The following is a 24689-nucleotide window of genomic DNA, read 5'->3' on the forward strand; positions in this document are numbered from 1 at the left end:
AATAAAAAGGAGGCAGAGACACTACCCCCTCATAGACCATACGACTGCCCTATCGACCTGTTACCCGGTACTACTCCTCCCCGTGGGCGTATTTACCCATTGTCCGCTGCTGAGACCCGGTCTATGTCCGAATATATTGAGGAGAACCTGGCCCGGGGATTTATCCGGAAATCTACCTCCCCGGCGGGAGCAGGCTTCTTCTTCGTTAAAAAGAAGGACGGCTCACTCCGTCCCTGCATAGACTATAGAGGCCTAAACCAGATCACGGTGAAGAATAAGTACCCCCTTCCGCTCATTCCGGAATTATTTGATCGTCTGAGGGGGGCTAGAATCTTCACCAAACTGGACCTTCGTGGGGCGTACAACCTGGTCCGTATCCGTCAGGGGGATGAATGGAAGACGGCATTCAACACCCAGGACGGCCACTATGAATATCTGATAATGCCCTTCGGTCTCTGTAACGCTCCCGCCGTCTTTCAAGAGTTGGTCAATGACATCTTCCGGGACCTTCTCTACTCCTGCGTGGTGGTGTACCTGGACGACATCTTGGTCTTCTCTCCGGATCTCCAGACTCACCGGAGGGATGTTCGTCAGGTCCTGCTCAGGCTCAGGCAGAACCACCTCTTCGCTAAATATGAGAAGTGCCTTTTTGAGCAGACCTCGCTTCCGTTTTTGGGCTACATAATTTCTCAGACCGGCCTACAAATGGTTCCAGAGAAACTGTCTGCCATCGAGAAGTGGCCTCGACCGGAGGGGTTGAAGGCCATTCAGCGGTTCCTGGGCTTCGCCAACTACTACCGCCTCTTCAAACCGCACTTCTCTTCCCGGACTGCCCCAATTTCTGCGCTCACCCGTAAGGGCACTAATCCCAAAGAGTGGCCGCCCGAAGCAGAGGAGGCCTTTCTTTCCTTAAAACAGGCCTTCTCTTCCGCCCCGGTGCTGCATCGCCCAGATGGCAACAAGCAGTTCTTCCTGGAAGTTGACGCCTCCTCCTCTGGAGCCGGAGCGGTACTTACCCAAAAATCGTCTACCTGGAGAATGGTAACTTGTGGCTTCTTCTCCAAACTCTTCTCCCCTTCGGAGCGCAACTATTCCATAGGAGATTGAGAGTTATTGGCCATCAAGCTGGCATTGGAGGAGTGGCGTTACCTGCTCGAAGGGGCTCTTCACCCGGTAATAATTTACACTGACCACAAGAACTTAGCTTACCTCCAGCATGCCCAGAGACTTAACCCGCGCCAAGCCCGGTGGTCCTTGTTTTTTGCTCGCTTTGATTTTGTTCTTCATTTTCGCCCGGCTGACAAAAACATCAAGGCGGACGCCTTGTCCCGATCCTTTCTGGTGTCTGATCTCGAGGAGGAACCTAAACACATCATCGATCCCACCAGAGTAATGCAGGTGGCTCCCGTGAGTCTAAATCGTCTCCCTCCCGGTAAGACGTTCGTATCAGTACCTGATCGGGAGAAGATCCTAGACTGGGGTCACTCGTCTAAACTAGCTGGCCACGCCGGTCAGAAAAAGACCCTCCAGCTTATTACCCGGCACTACTGGTGGCCTACCCTGCACAAGGACGTAATTGACTTTGTTTCTGCCTGTGTGTCCTGCGCCCGCAACAAGGTTCCGAGACATCTGCCAGCCGGTCGCCTCCTTCCGCTTCCTGTACCTGCTGCCCCCTGGCAGCATATAGCTATGGACTTCATAACTGATCTCCCCGTCTCTGCTGGTTGTACGGTCATTTGGGTGGTTGCTGACCGCTTTTCCAAGATGGCTCATTTCGTTCCCCTGCCAGGCCTCCCGTCTGCACCCGAGCTGGCTAAAGATTTTATCCGCCACATCTTTCGTCTTCATGGCCTGCCCCTCCACATCGTGTCGGATCGTGGGGTACAGTTCACCTCACGCTTCTGGAGAGCCACTTGTAAACTGCTAGACGTCACCCTGGACTTCTCCTCCGCTTACCACCCACAGTCTAATGGTCAAGTGGAGCGGATCAATCAGAACCTGACCAGTTACCTCCGGCACTTCATTAATGCCCACCATTCTGACTGGGTGGATCTCCTGCCATGGGCTGAATTCTCGTACAATAACCACGAAAGCGAATCTTCCTACAAATCCCCGTTTTTTGTAGTCTTCGGTCAGCATCCTCGGATCCCATTTCCCGTCTCCACCTCGGTGGATAATCCGGCTGCGGAATCTCTCCTTAACAAATTTTCCTCCATTTGGGAGAGTACCCGATCCGCACTCCTTCAGTCGTCCGAGCGGATGAAAAGACACGCTGACAAAAAACGTCTGGATCCTCCACAATTCCGTCCTGGGGATAAAGTCTGGCTCTCGTCCAAGTATGTCCGGCTCAAGATTCCTTCCTATAAGTTAGGGCCTCGATTCATCGGTCCTCTGGAGGTTATCAGTCAGATCAACCCGGTGGCCTATAAATTGAAACTCCCGGCCAACCTACGGATCCCTAACTCCTTCCATGTATCTCTCCTCAAACCCGTGGTACTTAACTCTTTTTCCAAGTCTACAGGTACGCCTCCTGCTCCGGTTTCTGCTGAAGACGAGTTTGAGGTAGAGAACATTCTGGCCACCAAAAGGGTAAGAGGAAAGACCTTTTTTCTAGTAGATTGGAAGGGGTTTGGTCCTGAGGAGAGAACGTGGGAGCCCCGGGAGAACATCCATGCCCCTCTCATCCTTGCTAAATTTCTGTCTGGCCTAAAAAAGGGGGGGCCTAAAGGGGGGGGTACTGTAGCGTCGGCGTCCCTGCCCCCTGCTAGGCAGGGACGCTGTTCCCCTCACCCCTCCGCTCCGAGCCCGGCGTCCTCCTCCGGCTCTGCTGGCAGCGCGCGCTCCTTCCCGGCCACGGTGCTTAGGGCGCGCGCGCGCTCCCCCCTCTTAAAGGGGCCGCGCGCGCCGTCCTAAGGAGTCCCCGGCCAAAGGCCGGAGGACTTCACCATATATAAGGCACCTCCTCCAAAATGGCGGTGCCCGAGCAATGTTGTTGCACTGTTCACTATTCTGCTTCAGCCCTCAGGTCCCGTTGCCTGTTACCTGCCAGTTACCTGCCAGTTGCCTGCCAGTTTCCTGCCAGTTTGCTGCCTGATCCCTGCCTGTCATCCGCTTTCCTGCTTGCTAGCCTGAGGTCCGACGGTCTGCCTTCCGACACCTGTCAGTCTGTCTATGGACCAGCTTGCCCGCTCACCTGGGAGCGCTCACCTGCTACCTGTCTGTTAGCCTACCTGGAGGCTCCGCCGTCACGTGCTGTGACCATCTGCCAGTCCAGAGACTCTTGCCTGCTCACCTGGGAGCGCTCATCTGCTACCTGCCAGTTTGCTTACCTGGAGGCTCCGCCGTCACATGCTGTGACCACCTGCTTATCCAGAGACTCTCGCCTGCTCACCTGGGAGCACACACCTGCCATCCGCCTGTTAGCCTACCTGGAGGCTCCGCCGTCACATGCTGTGACCACCTGCTTATCCAGAGACTCTCGCCTGCTCACCTGGGAGCACACACCTGCCATCCGCCTGCTAGCCTACCTGGAGGCTCATCCGTCACAGGTCGTACCAACCCTATACCCAGTGACTGTCCCGGTCACTTGCTGTGACCCCCTGCCCGTTCTCCCAGAGACTGCCCCGGTCACTTGCTGTGACCTCCTGCCCTTTTACCCAGAGACTGTCCCGGTCACTTGCCGTGACCTCCTGCCCGTTTACCCAGACTCTGTCCCGGTCACCTGCTGTGACTACCTGCCCGTCTTCCCTGGTCACCACCCGCTTCCTTACAAGGATCGCCCCCTTGTATAGTTGCTCAGAGGTTCCGCCTCCCAGACCCGTTACACCCTATTTTTAAGCTAATGCCACCTCCACCACTTTTCCAAGGGGCATTAAAACTTTCCTGTTAAGCTACTGCGACCTCCACGTCTCTTCCAATGGGCATTAAAACCGTCTTGTTAAGCTACTACGACCTCCACCGCTCTTCCAAGGGGCATTAAAACTGTCTTGTTAAACCACTCTGACCTCCACGTCTCTTCCAAGGGGCATTAAAACCGTCTTGTTAAGCTACTGTGACCTCCACCACTTCTCCATGGGGCATTAAAACCGTCTTGTTAAGGTACTGTAACCTCCACCACTTTTCCAAGGTGCATTTAAATTGACTTGTTAAGCTACTGCAACCTCCACGTCTCTTGCAAGGGGCATTAAAACAGTCTTGTTAAGCTAATGCGACCTCCACCACTTTTCCAAGGGGCATTAAAACCGTCTTGTTAAGCTAATGCGACCTCCACATCTCTTCCAAGGGGCATTTAAACTGTCTTGTTAAGCCACTGCAAACTCCACGTCTCTTCCAAGGGGCATTAAAACCATCTTGCTAAGCTAATGCGACCTCCACCACTTTTCCAAGGTGCATTAAAACCATCTTGTTAAGCTACTGCGACCTCCACCACTCTTCCAAGGGGCATTTAATCTGTCTTGTTAAGCTACTGCAACCTCCACGTCTCTTCCAAGGGGCATTAAAACCGTCTTGTTAAGCTAATGCGACCTCCACCACTTTTCCAAGGGGCATTAAAGCTGTCTTGTTAAGCTACTGCGACCTCCACGTCTCTTCCAAGGGGCATTTAAACCATCTTGTTAAGCTACTGCAACCTCCATGTCTCTTACAAGGGGCATTAAAACCATCTTGTTAAGCTACTGTGACCTCCACCACTTTTCCAAGGGGCATTAAAACAGTCTTGTTAAGCTGCTGCGACCTCCACGTCTCTTCCAAGGGGCATTTAAACCGTCTTGTTAAGCTACTGCAACCTCCATGTCTCTTCCAAGGAGCATTAAAACCGTCTTGTTAAGCTAATGTGACCTCCACCACTTTTCCAAGGGGCATTAAAGCTGTCTTGTTAAGCTACTGCGACCTCCACCACTTTTCCAAGGGGCATTAAAGCTCTCTTGTTAAGCTACTGTGACCTCCACCACTCTTCCAAGGGGCATTAAAACCATCTTGTTAAACCACTCTGACCTCCATGTCTCTTCCAAGGGGCATTAAAGCTGTCTTGTTAAGCTACTACGACCTCCACCGCTCTTCCAAGGGGCATTAAAACTGTCTTGTTAAACCACTCTGACCTCCACGTCTCTTCCAAGGGGCATTAAAACCGTCTTGTTAAGCTACTGTGACCTCCACCACTTCTCCATGGGGCATTAAAACCGTCTTGTTAAGGTACTGTAACTTCCACCACTTTTCCAAGGTGCATTTAAATTGACTTGTTAAGCTACTGCAACCTCCACGTCTCTTGCAAGGGGCATTAAAACAGTCTTGTTAAGCTAATGCGACCTCCACCACTTTTCCAAGGGGCATTAAGACCGTCTTGTTAAGCTAATGCGACCTCCACATCTCTTCCAAGGGGCATTTAAACTGTCTTGTTAAGCCACTGCAAACTCCACGTCTCTTCCAAGGGGCATTAAAACCATCTTGCTAAGCTAATGCGACCTCCACCACTTTTCCAAGGTGAATTAAAACCATCTTGTTAAGCTACTGCGACCTCCACCACTCTTCCAAGGGGCATTTAATCTGTCTTGTTAAGCTACTGCAACCTCCACGTCTCTTCCAAGGGGCATTAAAACCGTCTTGTTAAGCTAATGCGACCTCCACCACTTTTCCAAGGGGCATTAAAGCTGTCTTGTTAAGCTACTGCGACCTCCACGTCTTTTCCAAGGGGCATTTAAACCATCTTGTTAAGCTACTGCAACCTCCATGTCTCTTACAAGGGGCATTAAAACCATCTTGTTAAGCTACTGTGACCTCCACCACTTTTCCAAGGGGCATTAAAACAGTCTTGTTAAGCTGCTGCGACCTCCACGTCTCTTCCAAGGGGCATTTAAACCGTCTTGTTAAGCTACTGCAACCTCCACGTCTCTTCCAAGGAGCATTAAAACCGTCTTGTTAAGCTAATGTGACCTCCACCACTTTTCCAAGGGGCATTAAAGCTGTCTTGTTAAGCTACTGCGACCTCCACCACTTTTCCAAGGGGCATTAAAGCTCTCTTGTTAAGCTACTGTGACCTCCACCACTCTTCCAAGGGGCATTAAAACCATCTTGTTAAACCACTCTGACCTCCATGTCTCTTCCAAGGGGCATTAAAGCTGTCTTGTTAAGCTACTGTGACCTCCACCACTCTTCCAAGGGGCTTTAAAACCGTCTTGTTAAACCACTCTGACCTCCATGTCTCTTCCAAGGGGCATTAAAACCGTCTTGTTAAGCTGCTGTGACCTCCACCACTTCTCCAAGGGGCATTAAAACCGTCTTGTTAAGCTACTGTAACCTCCACCACTCTTCCAAGGGGCATTTATATTGTCTTGCTAAGCTACTGCAACCTCCACGTCTCTTCCAACGGGCATTAAAACCGTCTTGTTAAGCTAATGCGACCTCCACTACTTTTCCAAGGGGCTTTAAAACTGTCTTGTTAAGCTACTGCGATCTCAGCTACTGCAACCTCCACGTCTCTTCCAAGGGGCATTAAAACCGTCTTGTTAAGCTAATGCGACCTCCACCACTTTTCCAAGGGGCATTAAAACCATCTTGTTAAGCTACTGCGACCTCCACGTCTCTTACAAGGGGCATTTAAACCGTCTTGTTAAGCTACTGCAACCTCCACGTCTCTTCTAAGGGGCATTAAAACCGTCTTGTTAAGCTGATGCGTCCTCCACCACTTTTCCAAGGGGCATTAAAACCATCTTGTTAAGCTACTGTGACCTTCACCACTTTTCCTAAGGGCATTAAAGCTGTCTTGTTAAGCTACTGCGACCTCCACCACTTTTCCAAGGAGCATTTAAGCTGTCTTGTTAAGCTACTGTGACCTCCACCACTCTTCCAAGGGGCATTAAAACCATCTTGTTAAGCTACTGCGACCTCCACCGCTCTTCCAAGGGGCATTAAAACCGTCTTTTTAAACTACTCTGACCTCCACGTCTCTTCCAAGGGGCATTAAAACAGTCTTGTTAAGCTACTGCGACCTCCACCACTTTTTCAAGGGGCATTGATATTGTCTTTTTATTCCACTGCGAACTCCACCATTCTTCCTACGGGCATTGCATTGCCTCCTAATTTTAGTCAGCTATTGCTTTTCAATGCATAGGCGAACACTAAGGGAGACCCACTCCCCAATAATGGGTAGAAGGTTTTTTGCATGCTGTAATCCATGTCTGTTTCAAGGGGCATTGCAGTTCCTCATAATTTTTGGAAAGCCTTCCATTCACTGCTTAGGCCAACAGTGCACAGGAGACCCAGTTGCTCTAAATGGAAAAAACGGTTTAGTTAAGGCCCTCTGACCTCCATGTCACTTCCAAGGGGCATTGGAGTGCCTCGAAATTTTTGATAGGCATTGCACTCACTGCATGCCCTATAACTGTGTAGCCGAACCTCTCCTTTTGGTACAGAAACATATCCTACTAGACATGTGTGGTTGACTGGCCTGATATTGATGTGAATGGTCGCTGTTACTCCTGCTCTTTCTCCTTTGCCACCACCTCATCCATCATTCATCACCTGAAGCTTTGTTTTAATGGGAGTAATAGAACTGGGACAGTAGCAGGAAAATGTCCAGCAATCCTCGGAGGAGGTAGGATATGCGCCAAAATGCTGACCACCTCAGGCCTAGCCACTACTACATACATGCGCTTGCATTCCAAGAAAACAAAGCTGATGCTATCTTCTATCATCATCATAATGCTCCTCACCTTGGCACTCTCAACTCCCCTGATGGAGAAGCCAGGGCCCACCGGAGTAGTCTGGTTCTCTGGTGGGCTCGTCCAATGCTGCCCTAAAGCAGGTCGGGCTAAGAAAAGTGTGGGGGGATGTTTCAAGGAGAAATAGGGGCGGCTGGGGACCGTTTATGGACACCCAGCAGCCCCCAGGTGGCTGGGGACCGTGTGTGGACACCTGGCCGCGGGGCGGCTGGGGACCAAGTATGGACAGCCGGCCGCCCCCTGACAGCTGGGGACCGAGCGTGGACACCCGGGCGCCGGGCGGCTGGGGACTGATTATGGATACCAGGCCGCCAACGCAGCCATGACATAGTGGCTGGCATCTGCCTCCACATGCCTAAAAGACCCAATTTCAAATGCAAGCAAGCTAGCAGTATGGTATTGCAGCCTGGGGGTGGGTGGGTGGCAGGTTGCACACTTACACTTGCATTCCAAGAAAACAAAGCAGATGCTAACTTCTATCATCATCATCATGCTCCTCACCTTGACCCTCTCAACTCCCCTGATGGAGAAGCCAGGGCCCACCGGAGGAGTCTGGTTCTCTGGTAGGCTCGTCCAATACTGATCTAAAGTAGGCCGGGCTAAGAAAAGTGTGTGGGGGGATGTTCCAAGGAGAAATAGGGGTGGCTGGGGACCGTTTATGGACACCCGGCCACCCCCAGGCGGCTGGGGACCTTGTGTGGACACCCGGCCGCCCCCTGGTGGCTGGAGACCGAGCGTGTACACCCGGCTGCCAGGCGGCTGGGGACTGAGTATGGATACCTCGCTGCTGAAGCAACCATGAGGTAGTGGCCAGCTTTGGCCTCCTCCAAACTAAAAGGCCCCATTTCAAGTGCAAGCAAGCTAGCAGTATGGTATTGCAGCCTGGGGGTGGGTGGGTGGCAGGCTGAATACTTGCACTTGCATTGCAAGGAATGGGGGAGGTGTACAATGGGGGAGGTGTACAATTGAACATTGCCCTGGGACAAGGACTTGCACAGGGATAGTTGCAAGTCTGCATCTTCTGATGCGGAAAGGATCACTTCTGATGGCCACACTTTTAGGCAGTGACCTGGGTGTCAGAGATGCTTCCAGTGGTCTTCCCCATGCTGTTCCCATGTCTTTTCAGCACTGTATGCATGTGTCACACAGCACATGGCCAGATGAGATTGTAAAATGTTTAAATGACATTTCCCGGTGAATGCATTTGTCTCGGTTGAAAGCAATACAAAAGTGCAAAAACGCATAAAAAATGCTACTTGTGAACATAGCCATAGGTGTGGAGGAGTATTTTTGTTTTTGGTTATTTATTTTACCTTATACACAAGTCTTTAAGGAAGTTCCTTAACATATTTCACAGGAAAACCGTTTCAGTTTCTTTTTTGAACGTTTTATTTATTTATTTGGCTTAATACCTCTGACCACGTTGTTGACAGCAGTGACCTGGGGGTCAGAAATTCTTCCTGGGGCGATGCCCATCCTGTCCCCATGTCTTTTGAGCACTGTCACTATCGTTTTGGGCACTTTTTAGGCTTTCTACAGACTGCCGGGGGTGCCGCCGCAAAAATGCTCGGGTCTCCCATAGACTAACATTGGGCTCGTTGCTCGGGTCGAGCACCCGAGTATCACGGCGAGCTCGGCCTGAGCTTCGAGCACCCGAGCATTTTAGTGCTCGCTCAACACTAATGCTCATGTTACACTGTACACTAAACATTATTACACATTATCATAATGTTTGTACCTAAAACTGTCATGTACAGTTCACACTTCACATGACACAAAATATGTATAAAATGCATAACATCATTCACATAATGCGATTATTGTCTTTAGGGGCAGGAACGCAACATGACAGTCCACCACTCTTACAGCAAGAAAAAAACACGCTGTTTTTATACAAAGCTCTGTAATGGGACAAGGATTATCATTGCTCCGGGACTCATTTTTTTCTAAAAACTATTTAGACATCTGACTGTAAGACGTTATTAGAAAGTTTTTCATATGTGTTAGATATTACAAATTTTATGTATTATAAATATTATTTTTCGTCTGGCTTATAAGGCATTGTCTGAGTTCTAGCAAACTAAATATATCACATTTCTGATAAGCATTACCTTCTCTTTGTCCACCATTATTTCCTTCTGGCCTGGTTTTAGGACATAATCATTGGGCATTTTAGATCAGAATGATGTTTTCTCATGACAGCATGCAGCTGCAGCACAGTCACCATTACTATCTTTATTTTTTTTTATCTTATTTTTTTCCTTGCAGATTTGAATTTTCTACGCCCTGGGGTGCATTATACTACTATGTATGACTATGGGGTGCATTATACTACTATGTATGACTATGGGGGTGCATTATACTACTATATACAGTTGAAATCAGAAGTTTATATACAATATATAAAAAGACACATATGCATGTTTTTCTCAATATCTGACATGAAATCAGAATAAACCTTTCCCGTTTTAGGTCAATTAGGATTGCTATCATTTTTAATATTTGCCAGAATAATGAGAGAGAGAGAATGTTTTAAGGCATTTTTAAAACTTACTGCAAAGTCAAAAGTTTACATACATTTCATTAGTATTTGGTACCATTGCCCTTAAACTGAATGACTTGGGTCAAACGTTTGGGATATCATTCCACAAGCTTCTCACAATAGTTGGTCGGAATTTGGGCCCATTCCTTCTGACAAAACTGGTGTAACTGATCCAGGTTTGTAGGTCACCTTCTTTGCACCTGCATTTTCAGCTTTGCCCATACATTTTCAATAGGATTGAGATCAGGGCTTTGTGATGGCCACTCCAAAACATTGACTTTGTTATCCTTAAGCCACTTTGTTACCATTTTGGCAGTATGCTTTGGGTCATTGTCCATTTGGAAGACCCATTTCTGCCCAAGCTTTAACTTCCTGGCTGATGTCTTGAGATGATGCTTCAGTATTGCCACATAATCTTCTTTTCTCATGATGCCATCTATTTTGTGAAGTGCACCAGTCCCTTCTGCAGAAAAACAACCCCACAACATGATGCTTCCACCAAGTGTTTCACCATTGGGATGGTGTTTTTAGGCTGGCTTCCAAGCTTCTCCCTTTTTCCTCCAAATGTAGTGATGGTCATTCTGCCCAAAAAGTTCAATTTTAGCTTCATCAGACCACAGAGCATGTTTCCAAAAATTAAGGTCTTTGTTTCTGTGTGCATTTGCAAACATTAATCTGGCTTTTTTATGTTTCTTTTGGAGTAATGGCTTCTTACTGGCAGAGTGGCCTTTCAGCCCATGTTGATACAGTACTCGTTTCAATGTGGTTATTGACACAATCTTATCAGCTTCCGCCATCATCTTCACAAGGTCTTTTGCTTTTGTCCTTGGGTTGATATGCACATGTCAGACCAAAGCATATTCATCATTGGGACACAGAACACGTCTCCTTCCTGAGCATTATGATGGCTGGACATTCCCATCTTGTTTGTACTTGTGTCTAATTGTTTGTACAGATGAATGAGGCCCCTTCAGGTATCTTGTAATTGTACCCAAGGATGAGCCAGACTTGTGCAAGTCCACAATTCTCTTCCTGATGTTTTGTCTGATTTATTTAGACTTTCCCATGATGCTACACAAAGAAGCAGTGTGTTTCAGGTGTGCATTAAAATACATCCACAGATGGGTCTCTAATTAACTCAGATGTTGTCAAAAAAACAGTTTCAGAAGCTTCCAAACACATGACATTATCATATGGGCAGTCCAGAATTGTCTAAAGGCATAGTAAGTAATCTTATTGTATGTAAACTTTTGACTTTGTATTAAGTAATAAAAATGCCTTAAAACATTCTCTCTCTCATTATTTTGGCGTTTGGCAAATATTAAAAATTATGGTAATCCTAATTGACCTAAAATGGATAGGTTTATTCTGATTTCATGTCAGATATTGAGAAAATCATACATATGTGTCTTTTTATATAGTTTATGTAAACTTCTTGCTTCAACTGTATGACTATGGGGGTGCATTATACTACTATGTATGACTATGGAGGTGCATTATACTATGTATGACTATGGGGGTGCATTATACTACTAAATATGACTATGTGGTGCATTATACTACTATATGTTACTATGGAGTGCATTATACTGTACTACTATGTATGACTAAGGGGTGCACTATAATTCTATGGATGACTATGTGGGTGCATTATACTACTATATGACTATGGGGATGCATTATACTACTATGTATGACTATGGGGGTGCATTATACTTTATGGATGACTCTGGGGTGTATTATACTTCATGGATGACTATGGGGGTGCATTATACTACATAGATGACTATGGGCTGTGCAGTATATTATATGGAGGTCTATGGGATGCATTACACTGTATGGAGGACTATAAGGAGTGCATTAAACTTGTGCTATGGAGCTCAATGACTTGAATGTACGCCCCTCAGGAGTATAACGGTTTATTGTTTTTCTATGCATTAAAGAACAACAGCAGAACTGGGTACTTATATCAAGATGAGGGATTTATATACCAGGATGGGGCGTAGTATGAGGGACATATATACCAGGATGGAGGGCATATATATATATATATATATATATATATATATACAGTTGTGCTCAAAAGTTTACATACCCCGGCAGAATTTTTGCTTTCTCGGCCTTGTTTCAGAGAATATGAATGATAACAAAAAAACTTTTTCTCCACTCATGGTTATTGGTTGGGTGAAGCCATTTATTTTCAAACTACTGTGTTTTCTCTTTTTAAACCTTAATTACAACCAAAAATATCCAAATGACCCTGATCAAAAGTTCACATACCCCAGTTCTTAATACCGCGTATTGCTCCATCTAACATCAATAAAAGCTTGAAGTCTTTTGTGGTTGTTGTGGATGTGGTACTTTATTTTCTCAGATGGTAAAGCCGCCCAATCTTCTTGGCAAAAAGTCTCCAGTTCCTGTAAATTCCTGGGCTGTCTAGCATGAACTGCGCGCTTGAGATCTCCCCAGAGTGGCTCAAAGATATTGAGGTCAGGAGACTGAGATGGCCACTCCAGAACCTTCAGTTTGTTCTGCTGTAGCCATTGACAGGTCAACTTGGCCTTGTGTTTTGGATAGTTGTCATGTTGGAACGTCCAAGTACGTCCCATGCGCAGTTTCCGGGCTGATGAGTGCAAATTTACCTCCAGTATTTGCTGATAATGTGCTGCACTCATCTTTCCTTCAACTTTTAACAAGTTTCCTGTGCCTTTGCAGCTCACACATCCCCAAAACATCAGCGATCCACCTCCGTGCCTTGTTGACCTATCTCCAAATGTAACGTTTAGGGTTGTGGCCAAAAAGTTACATTTTGGTCTCATCACTCCAAATTACCTTGTTCCAGAAGTTTTGAGGCTTGTCTCTGTGCTGTTTGGCGTATTGTAGGCGAGATACTTTGTGGCATTTGCGCAGTAATGGCTTTCTTCTGGCGACTCGACCATGCAGCCCATTTTTCTTCAAGTACCTTCTTATTGAGCATCTTGAAACAGTCACACCGCTAGTTTTCAGAGAGTTCTGAATTTCAGCTGATGTTATTTGTGGGTTTTTCTTTGCATCCCGAACAATATTCCTGGCAGTTGTGACCGAAATCCTTGTTGGTCTACCTGACCGTGGTTTGGTTTTTACAGAACCCCTGATTTTCCATTTGTTAATCACAGTTTGAACGCTGCTGACTGGCATTATCAATTCCTTGGATATCTTTTTGTATCCTTTTCCTGTGTTATACAGTTGAACTACCTTTTCCCGCAGATCCTTTGACAATTCTTTTGATTTCCCCATGACTCACAATCCACAAACGTCAGTGGCTGGATGAAATATGCAAGAGCCTGTCTGTATCTCAGAAACTCACTCAGGTTTTATACACACACACTGATTACAAGCAAACAGGTCACAGGTGAGTATGTTACCTTAAGTAGCCATTCGAACCCATTTGTGTCAAATTCTGTGCATGTTATCAGGCCAAAATCACCAGGGTATGTGAACTTTTGATCAGGGTCATTTGGATGTTTTTGGTTGTCATTAAGATTTAAAAAGAGAAAACACGGTAGTTTGACAATTATATGGCTTCACCCAACCAATAACCATGAGTGGAGAAAAAGTTTTTTTAGTTATCATTCATATTCTCTGAAACAAGGCCAAGAAAGCCAAAATTCTGTCAGGGTTTGTAAACTTTTGAGCACAACTGCATATATATACAGTATATCGTAGGGATTTGTACTCACTGAGCCGCGTTGGAGGTAGGCACAAGTTCACACAGTGATGCAGTCCGCGGGTTCAAACAAACTGGTGGTTTATTTAGTGTCCATACACCAGTGTGGAAACAAAAGTAACAGCCTTTTCCTGGCACAAAAAGGAATAACAGAACAAAGCTCAAAATAACAAGCCCATGCAGCATGACCTCAGCCGTTTAAACAAAGTGCTTTTTCTCTGCCTCCTGCAGAGTCTGAGAAGCACATGCAAGGTCTGCTCACCTTGCCCATCACACACAGACAGACTAAGACAGGCGCAGCAGTCTTAAATCAGCCTTCCAAGACCTGGACTGGAGGTAAGTGAGCAGCTGTTCCCCCCATGCTCTTTCAGCTGCTCGTAAATCCGGGCCCATTAAATTCCTCTCAGCACTACAGTGGTGGCCAAAAGTATTGGCACCCCTGCAATTCTGTCAAATAATACTCAGTTTCTTCCTGAAAATGATTACAGTCACAAATTCTTTGGTAATATTATCTTCATTTAATTTGCTTGCAAGGAAAAAACACAAAAGAGAATGAAGCAAAAATCAAATCATTGATCATTTCACACAAAACTCCAAAAATGGGCCAGACAAAAGTATTGGCACCCTCAGCCTAATACTTGGTTGCACAACCTTTAGCCAAAATAACTGCGAACAACTGATTCCGGTAACCATCAATGAGTTTCTTACAATGCTCTGCTGGAATTGTAGACCATTCTTCTTTGGCAAACTGCTCCAGGTCCCTGATATTTGAAGGGTGCCTTCTCCAAACTGCCATTTTGAGATCTTTCCACAGGTGTTCTATGGGATTCAGGTCTGGACTCATTGCTGGCCACCTTAGAAGTCTCCAGTGCTTTCTCTCAAACCATTTTATAGTGCTTTTGGAAGTGTGTTTTGGGTCATTTTCCTGCTGGAAGACCCATGACCTCTGAGGGAGACCCAGCTTTCTCACACTGGGCCCTACATTATGCTGCAAAATTTGTTGGTAGTCTTCAGACTTCATAATGCCATGCACATGGTCAAGCAGTCCAGTGCCAGAGGCAGCAAAGCAACCCCAAAACATCAGGGAACCTCCGCCATGTTAGACTGTAGGGACCGTGTTCTTTCTTTGAATGCCTCTTTTTTTTTCTTGTACACTCTATGTTGATGCTTTTTCCCCAAAAATCTCTATTTTTGTCTCATCTGACCAGAGAACATTCTTCCAAAACGTTTTAGGCTTTCTCAGGTAAGTTTTGGCAAACTCCAGCCTGGCTTTTTTATGTCTCGGGGTAAGAAGTGGGGTCTTCCTGGGTATCCTACCATACAGTCCCTTTTCATTCAGACGACGACGGATAGTACGGGTTGACACTGTTCTACCCTCGGACTGCAGGGTAGCTTGAACTTGTTTGGATGTTAGTCGAGGTTCTTTATCCACCATCCGCACAATCTTGCGTTGAAATCTCTCGTCAATTTTTCTTTTCCATCCACATCTAGGGAGGTTAGCCACAGTGCCATGGGCTTTAAACTTCTTGATGACACTGCGCACGGAAGACATAGGAACATTCAGGTCTTTGGAGATGAACTTGTAGCCTTGAGATTGCTCATGCTTCCTCACAATTAGGTTTCTCAAGTCCTCAGACAGTTCTTTGGTCTTCTTTCTTTTCTCCATGCTCAATGTGGTACACACAAGGACACAGGACAGAGGTTGAGTCAACTTTAATCCATCTTAACTGGCTGCAAGTGTGATTTAGTTATTGCCAACACCTGTTAGGTGAACAGGTAAGTTACAGGTGAAGTTAATTACACGAATTAGAGAAGCATCACATGATTTTTCAAACAGTGCCAATACATTTGTCCACCCCCTTTTTTAGGTTTGGTGTGGAATTATATCCAATTTGGCTTTAGGACAATTCTTTTTGTGTTTTTTCATTGAAGACAAATTAAATGAAGATAATAATACCAAAGAATTTGTGATTGCAATTATTTTCAGGAAGAAACTGAGTATTATCTGACTTTTGGCCACCACTGTATGTGTGCTGGAGCCTGCTTCTCCGCGTCCTACATCACCGAAGCTTGGCACTTTGGGGACACATACCTCCCGTCCACGACCTGTCCGGCAGCCAACTTACATACCCCCCCTGCCCAAATCCGGGGGGCTTGGCACCTTCTGTTACCATACAATAAACCCTTGACAAGGCATCAGCATTCCCATGTTGTTTCCCAGGCCTATGCTCTATCCGGAAACTAAAATCTTGTAGAGCCAGGAACCACCTAGTCACTCTGGCATTGTTCCCCTTCTTTTCTCGCATCCACCTCAGTGGGGCATGGTCTGACACTAACCTGAACCTTCTACCTAGCAGGTAATACCTCAGAGTGTCTAACGCCCACTTAATGGCCAAACATTATTTTTCTACAATGGAGTAGTTCTTCTCACAAGTGGAGAGCTTCCGACTGAGGTATATTACAGAGTATTCTTCTACGTTAATCTCCTGGGACAAGACTGCTCCCAACCCAACATCCAATGCATCCATCTGAACCACAAACTCCTTGGAGAATTTGGGCGCCACTAAGACTGGCTGTTTACAGAGGACCAGTTTCAATTCCTGGAAGGCCGCTTCTGCTTCCGGGGACCACTTGGCCATAGCTGACTTCGTCTCCTTCAGAAGATCCATCAGCAGGGATGCTATCAGGGCAAAGTTAGGGACAAATCTTCGATAGTTGCCCACAATGCCTAGAAACCCCCTGACCTGCTTCTTCGAGAGGGGCTGTGGCCAGTTCAAGATCGCCTCGACCTTATTTATTTGTGGTTTTATTTCGCCTCTACCAACCACTTACCCTAGGTACTCGGCTTCCTCCACCCCATGGCACATTTCTTCAGGTTGATAGTAAAGCCCGCCTTAGGGCATCAAGTATGGCTTGAACTTTGTCCAGATGACTTTCCCAGTCCCGGCTGAATATGACGATGTCATCTAGGTAAGCCGCTGCATACTTTTTGTAAGGTACTAAGATCCAGTCCATGGCTCTCTGGAAGGTGGCCGGAACTCCCTGCAACCCAAACCGCATCCTGATGTGTTGATAACATCCTTCTGGCGTCGAGAAGGCTGTTTTCTCCTTGGCCTCTTTGGACAGGGGAATTTGCCAATATCCTTTGGTGAGGTCCAGAGTGGTTATGTACCGAGCGGGTCCTAGCCTTTCGATAAGCTTATCTACCCTAGGCATTGAGTAGGCGTCAAACTTCGAGACCTCGTTCAGCTTCCTATAGTCATTGCAAAACCGCCATTCCCCATCTGATTTCGGCACTAAGACTATAGGACTGGACCATCCACTTTTGGACTCTTCAATGACTACCAGGTCAAGCATCCACCTCATTTCTTTTGAGATCACCTCTCTGCGGGCTTCGGGGATCCGGTATGGTTTTAGATTGACATGAACATGAGGCTCTGTGAGAACCTCATGCTCTATGACCTGAGTGAGTCCTGGCAACTCCGAAAACAGGTCTTTATTTTGCTGTAGCAACTCTTTGCACTGTTGCTTTTGGACACGTGACAGTGACTCTGCCACCATGACCTCTTTCACATCGGCCTCAGCCTCAGCCACTATACAGGGAGCTTCCACGGGCTCTCTATCTTGCCATATATTAATCAAGATAACATGGTAAATTTGGTAGGGTTTCCTCTTCCCCAGTAGGTGGATTTTATAGTTGACTTCGACAACTCTCTCTACCACCTCATAGGGGCCCTGCCACTTGGCCATGAACTTGCTCTCCACTGTGGGCACTAGCACAAGCACTCGATCTCCTGGGTTGAACTGTCTCACCCGGGCCGACCTATTATACACACTGGACTGTGCCTCTTGTTCCTTGAGGAGGTGCTCCCTCACAATGGGCATCACGTGGGCAATCCTCTCTTGCATCTGGGCAACGTGCTCCACCACGCTCCTATAGGGAGTGGTCTCAGCTTCGCAGGACTCTTTGGCCACATCCAGGAGTCCTCGAGGGTGTCATCCATAGAGTAGTTCAAACGGGGAGAAACCTGTGGAAGCTTGGGGAATTTCCATGATGGCAAACAACAGATAGGGAAGCAGACAGTCCCAGTGTTGGCCATTCTTTTTCACCGCTTTCCTCAACATTGCTTTCAAGGTTTTGTTAAACCTCTTGACTAGTCCATACGTCTGGGCATGGTACACGGAGGTTCTCAGTTGTGCAATCTGCAATGTCTTGCACAATTCCCTCATGACCTTTGACATAAATGGAGTTCCTTGGTCTGTTTGGATCTCCTTAGGCAACCCCGTTCTTGAAAACATGTGGACTAACTCCCGGGCTATACACCTAGTGGAGGAGTTTCATAGTGGTACGGCCTTCGGATACCGTGTAGCATAATCTAATACCCCCAGGATATACTGATGCCCTCGGGCGGACTTGACCAGAGGTCCCACTAGATCCATTGCTATGCATTCGAATGGAACCTCGATGATGGGTAGGGAACTAGGGGACTGCGGAAGTGGGCCACTGGGGAGGTTATCTGGCATGTGGGGCTGGAACGACAATAACTCTTTATTTCTCTATAGCAACCTGGCCAGTAGAATCTCTGGAGGATCCGTTCCTGAGTCTTGTCAGCACCCAGGTGATCACCCAACACATGAGAATGAGCCATGTCTAACACCCTGCCACCAGCAACTGTTCTATTACCTCACCCCTTGGCTTGGTTACTCTGTACAGTAAATCCCCATTCACAGCTAAATGAAGGAACCGAGTGTCAGCTCCCGGTTCTTGAGGCACTCCATTTAACACAGTAACATTTTCAAAGGCCCTTTTCAGAGTTAAATCCCTGAGTTGGGCAGCTCCAAAGTTTCCCTCGGACACCTCCAGCTCAGGGATATTGGCCTCAGGGTATGTTGCCTCATCCTCATCTCCAACAAACACACACATGGGAAACTCATCTACCATGTTCTGCGGGTAAGTTTCCTTAGGGGAGATCTGGCTGTCGTCCGAGCAACCAGGTGTCCCGCTTTCTCCCACATTTCCCAGAATAATGCAAAGTCACATCCAATTATTATGGGATGCAATAGGTCCTTAACGACCGCCATTTCATGAGATGTGGTCCCTCAGTCCGTGTTTACATCCACCTGGCCCACAGGATAGTTCTTAGCGTCCCCATGGATACACCAGACACCCACCACCTTCCCAGGAACCAGTCGATGAGGGAGTGTGGCCCTTATCAGGGTCACCAAACTTCCTGAGTCCAATAGCCCAGAGACTTGTACTCCGTTTACTGACACTGAGCATGCCTGAGGGCCCTCGCCATGTTGAGGAACTGCGCTGCAGGCGGGGTAGGCAAAATAGGAGCAATGCCGGCCCATGTTGCAGTCCATTGGCTCAGAGTTTATGGGACACCGGGCGGCAATATGGCCAGGGGTATGACATCTCCAACACACTATATTATGGGGTGGGACCTTGGGCAGCAACTCAGACTCCTTCTGAACTCTAGGACGCCCCCCAGGTGTGGCTCTAGCTCCCTTCTTTTGGGTGTCCGCCACCTTTTGGGAACCCCAGTATTGAGAGGCTACGACGACCCCTTGTTTTCCCAACAGACTCTCAACAGCCTGGTATCTTTCCACCAACCCCACCAAGTCATCGGCATTATGGGGATCTCCCTGGGCAACCCAGGATTTCACCGACTTTGGGAGAGAGTGTATAAACATGTCTATAACGACCTTCTCCACCATCTGTGTTGGGGAGGAAGATTCAGGTTGCAACCACTAATGGACCAGGTGTAGGAGGTCGAACATCTGGGACCGGGGAGGCTTGTCACTGCAATAGGCCCAGTGGTGAACCCATTGCGCCCTGATAGTCAGTCACTCCCAAGCGTGCCAAAATCTCAGTTTTCAACTTAGCATACTCTCTCGCGTCCTGCAAGGCCAAGTCATAATAAGCCTTCTGCGGCTCCCCTGTCAAATATGGCGCCAGTACCTCCGCCCACTGCTCTGGAGGCAATTTCTCCCGCTCTGCCACCCTCTCAAAGACCGTCAGGAACGCCTCAACGTCATCACCCGGGGTCATCTTTTGTAATGCTCTTCTTACCGTCTTCCTGACGTGTGAGTTATCACCTGGATCTGAGGATGTGGTGGTCGTCCTGCCACGGATCTGCTCTGCCAAGATCTCCATTTGTCTTTGCTGCTGTTGGGACTGCTGCATCAGAAGTTTATTTGTTTCCTGCTGCTGCTCCCATTGCTGCTGTTGTATGTTCTGCTGGCTCTGCAGGTACTGCTGCTGGAACTGCGCCTGCTGTTGCTGAAGTTGCTGCTGCTGAAGTTGCTGCTGGTGCTGCGCTTGTTGGGCCTGCTGTGCCTGCAACATATGTTTAAGCATGTCCTCCATTTTGTCCGGCGACACTTGCTGGCTTATGGCCGACTTCACCCAGGACATATACGTCTTCTTGTAGCAGTCACACAGCCGCTTGGGATCTGTGCCCGTGCCTCTAGCAACAATTGTAGGGATTTGTACTCACTGAGCCGCGTTGGAGGTAGGCACAAGTTCACACAGTGATGCTGTCCGCGGGTTCAAACAAACTGGTGGTTTATTTAGTGTCCATACACCAGTGTGGAAACAAAAGTAAAAGCCTTTTACTGGCACAAAAAGGAATAACAGAACAAAGCTCAAAATAACAAGTCCATGCAGCACGGCCTCAGCCGTTTAAACAAAGTGCTTTTTCTCTGCCTCCTGCAGAGTCTGAGAAGCACATGCAAGGTCTTCTCACCTTGCCCAACACACACAGACAGACTGAGACAGGCGCAGCTGTCTTAAATCAACCTTACAAGACCTGGACTGGAGGTAAGTGAGCAGCTGTTCCCCCCCTGGTCTTTCAGCTGCTCGTAAAACCCGGCCCTGTAATCTGGCCCATTAAATTCCTCTCAGCGCTATGTGTGCTGGAGCCTGCTTCTGCGGGACCTACATCACCGAAGCTTGGTCCACGACCTGTCCGGCAGCCACCTTACAATATATATCATTTATTCAAGATGGGGGTCCCGCTGCAAGATTGCCCACCACACTCTAGTTATGCCTCTGCTCTTACTCTTTCATTGCACCATGCACAAATAAATCAGGGACAAATGTTACATAAAACATGTTATTTTAAATAAGTAAAATTGGAAGGAAGAAGTTCCGACTGGTATCGTTCTTTCCATTCATATGCCGATGTCACAAATTTGATGATTTGATGAGGGAGGAGAGTCCAGAAGGATTATCTGATTTGTCTAAAAGATCATAAAGTGCATTTTATTTTCATGTTGTAGAAGTGAATGGACTGCTTTCTTTATCTGTGCCAACACCGAACTTTAATGGCTTTATTTGTGAAGGGTTCAACTCCCACGTACCAAATTATAATTTTAATTAATAATCATGTTTGTGTGGGTTTCTGCTGACGCTCTAAAGACATACTGATAGGTAATTTAGATTGTGGGCCTCAATGGGGACAGTGATGATAATGTCTGTAAAGCGAGTGAGGAGAAGCTTCCTGGGACCCGACTAGTCTCCTGTGCTGCATGGTCCCCGGCGGCTATTAAAGTATGTCTTTCTCTAAAATGCTGAAGTGTTTCAGAGTCAAACATATATGGCTGAGATCATACAGCCACTCACTGATACATGCTGCTCAGGGGCGGAACTACCGCCCGTGCAGCCCGTTCATTGAACGGGGGCCCCGAGGGAGAGGGGGCCCCTCCAGGCTCCAGCAGGGCCGCCATCAGGGCATGTCTGCCCTGACTCCAGTGTGGGGCCCAGCCGGTAGGGGCCCCCTTGGAGCCCCGTTGGGGGCCCCCTCTTGTGAGTCTCTCTCCTCATGGGGCCCCCGGCCCCATGCTAAGCGCCGGTCCGGGACATCTCAGCGCTGCGCCTTCATGATTCCCCTGACTTCCGGTCATGTGACGGTGCCGTCACATGGCCGGAAGTCAGGAGAACCTGGTGTCAGCGATTTGGACGAGTGCCAGGATTCTGCAGGGATCGCATGGGGGTAAGTATAACAAGTTTTGTTTTTTTCAAAATACAATTTACTAGGAGTGGGGGGAATGGGAGGTGTGTGTGTGTGTGTGTGAGATAAGAGATGCACATGGGGGGGGGGAGATGATAAAAGATGCACATGGGGTGGGGGGGTGAGAGAGGTGCACATGTGGGGGGAGGGGGATGAGAGAGGTGCACATGTGGGGGGAGGGGGATGAGAGAGGTGCACGTGGGGGGAGGGGGATGAGAGAGGTGCACGTGGGGGGGGAGATGATAAAAGATGCACATGGGGTGGGGGGGATAAGAGATGCACATGGGGGGGAGATAAGAGATGCACATGGGGGGTAGATAAGAGATGCACATGTGGGGGGGGATAAGAGATGCACATGGGGGGGGAGATAAGAGATGCACATGGGGGAGGGGGATAAGAGATGCACATGGGGGAGGGGGATAAGAGATGCACATGGGGGAGGGGGATAAGAGATGCACATGGGGGAGGGGGATAAGAGATGCACATGGGGGGAGGGGGATAAGAGATGCACATGGGGGGAGGGGGATAAGAGATGCACATGGGGGGAGGAGGATAAGAGATGCACATGGGGGAGGGGGATAAGAGATGCACATGGGGGAGGGGGATAAGAGATGCACATGGGGGAGAGATAAGAGATGCACATGGGGAGGGGGATAAGAGATGCACATGGGGGGAGATAAGAGATGCATGTGGGGGAGGGGGATGAGAGATGTGCACATGTGGGGGAGGGGGATGAGAGATGTGCACATGTGGGGGGGATGAGAGAGGGGCACATGTGGGGGAGGGGGATGAGAGAGGGGCACATGTGGGGGAGGGGGATGAGGATGAGAGAGGGGCACATGTGGGGGAGGGGGATGAGAGATGTGCACATGGGGGGGTGGTGAGAGCTGCTCATGGGGGGGTGAGAGCTGCACATGGGGGAATTGGGAGAAAATGAGCTGCACATCGGGGAATTAGGAGTAGGGGGATAATGAGCTGCACATAATGAATGTGGGGTGGGGGAGAGTAAATGATAAATGACGATGGGGTGGGGAGAGCACGGACATGATATAATGAATTGGGGCAGGGGGTGCATGTAAATAATGAATGCGGGGAGCAGGAAGTATAGAGTAGAAGTTCTAATTAAATTATATATTAAGTGCCTATTTACAGTTAATGGGGGCACCGTGGTGGATTACAATTTATATTTGGAATGGTAGGTTGCATAATAACTAACCATATATTGATGGTGGATGCATGTCTGTATTCAGCTGCGTAATGTAGAAGTTGGGGAATGTGCTCTAGATAACTGTGTTATTTTATGCAGAGACGAGTCCTGGCTGGAAGACGTGATGGCGGTCTGTGCTGGATGAAGGAGAAAAGCGTAGCTGAAGGACTTCACCTAGAGACGTCACCAGTGAGTCAGTGCATTACATGTACACTTACACTATATACTATGTACCGGGCTCCTGTGTATAATGTCACTGGTGATCACTGTATTACCTGTACACTATATACAGAGCTCCTGTGTATAATGTCACTGGTGATCACTGTATTACCTGTACACTGACACTATATACAGAGCTCCTGTGTATAATGTCACTGGTGATCACTAGATTACCTGGACACTTACATTATACATACCATGTATAGAGCTCCCGTGTATAATGACACTTATGGTAATATTAGTAATGTGGTGGTAATATTAGTAATGTGGTGGTAATATGTGGTCTGGTCATGGTGTGGCAGTTTTTCTCCCTTCTGTGTGGTATTATTCGGTCACTATGTTGTGGTAATATGTGGTCTGGTGATGGTGTGGCGGTATTCCCTGTATGTGGTATTATTGGTCATTTTAAAAAAAAATGTATATGACACATTCCCTTAAAGAAAACTAAATAAAAATATATCTAAAAAGAGTATTGGATATTTTAAGAAAATTTTAATAGGTTAGAGTAGGGCCCGGCCAGAAGAGTCTACCTTATCATGGTGGCGGCTTTAAAAATCTTTTGGCCAAAACAAAAGCTGTTGGCTATGTATGTGGCACCGTCACATGGCCGAACGTCAGGAGAACCTGGTGGCAGCGACATGGACGAGTGCCAGGATTCTGCAGGGATCGCATGGGGGTAAGTATAACAAGTTTTATTTTTCTTAAATACAATTAATTAACTAGGAGTGGGGGGGATGAGAGATGCACATGGGGGGGGATGAGAGATGCACATGGGGGGGGATGCATATGGTCTCACAAGGGGTCTGAGCATCTCATCTCGGTACCTAATGGCAGTCAGGCTACCTCTGGCAAGCACATGGAGGGCTGTGCGGCCCTCCAAAGAAATGCCACTCCACACCATTACTGACCCACTGTCAAACCGGTCATGCTGAAGGATGTTGCAGGCAGCAGATCGCTCTCCATGGCGTCTTCAGACTCTGTCACGTCTGTCACATGTGCTCAGTGTGAGCCTGCTTTCATCTGTGAAGAGCACAGGGCGCCAGTGGCGACATTGCCAATCCTGGTGTTCTGTGGCAAATGCCAAGCGTCCTGCTTGGTGTTGGGCTGTGAGCACAACCCCCATCTGTGGACGTCGGGCCCTCATACCACCCTCATGGAGTCGGTTTCTAACCATTTTTGCAGACACATGCACATTTGTGGCCTGCTGGAGGTAATTTTGCAGGGCTCTGGCAGTGCTCCTCCTGTTCCTCCTTGAACAAAGGCGGAGGTAGCAGTCCTGCTG

This window comes from Phyllobates terribilis, unplaced genomic scaffold (assembly GCF_046119375.1).
Source record: "Phyllobates terribilis strain yellow unplaced genomic scaffold, ASM4611937v1 Scaffold_3__8_contigs__length_932513732, whole genome shotgun sequence".
Classification (NCBI taxonomy): domain Eukaryota; kingdom Metazoa; phylum Chordata; class Amphibia; order Anura; family Dendrobatidae; genus Phyllobates; species Phyllobates terribilis.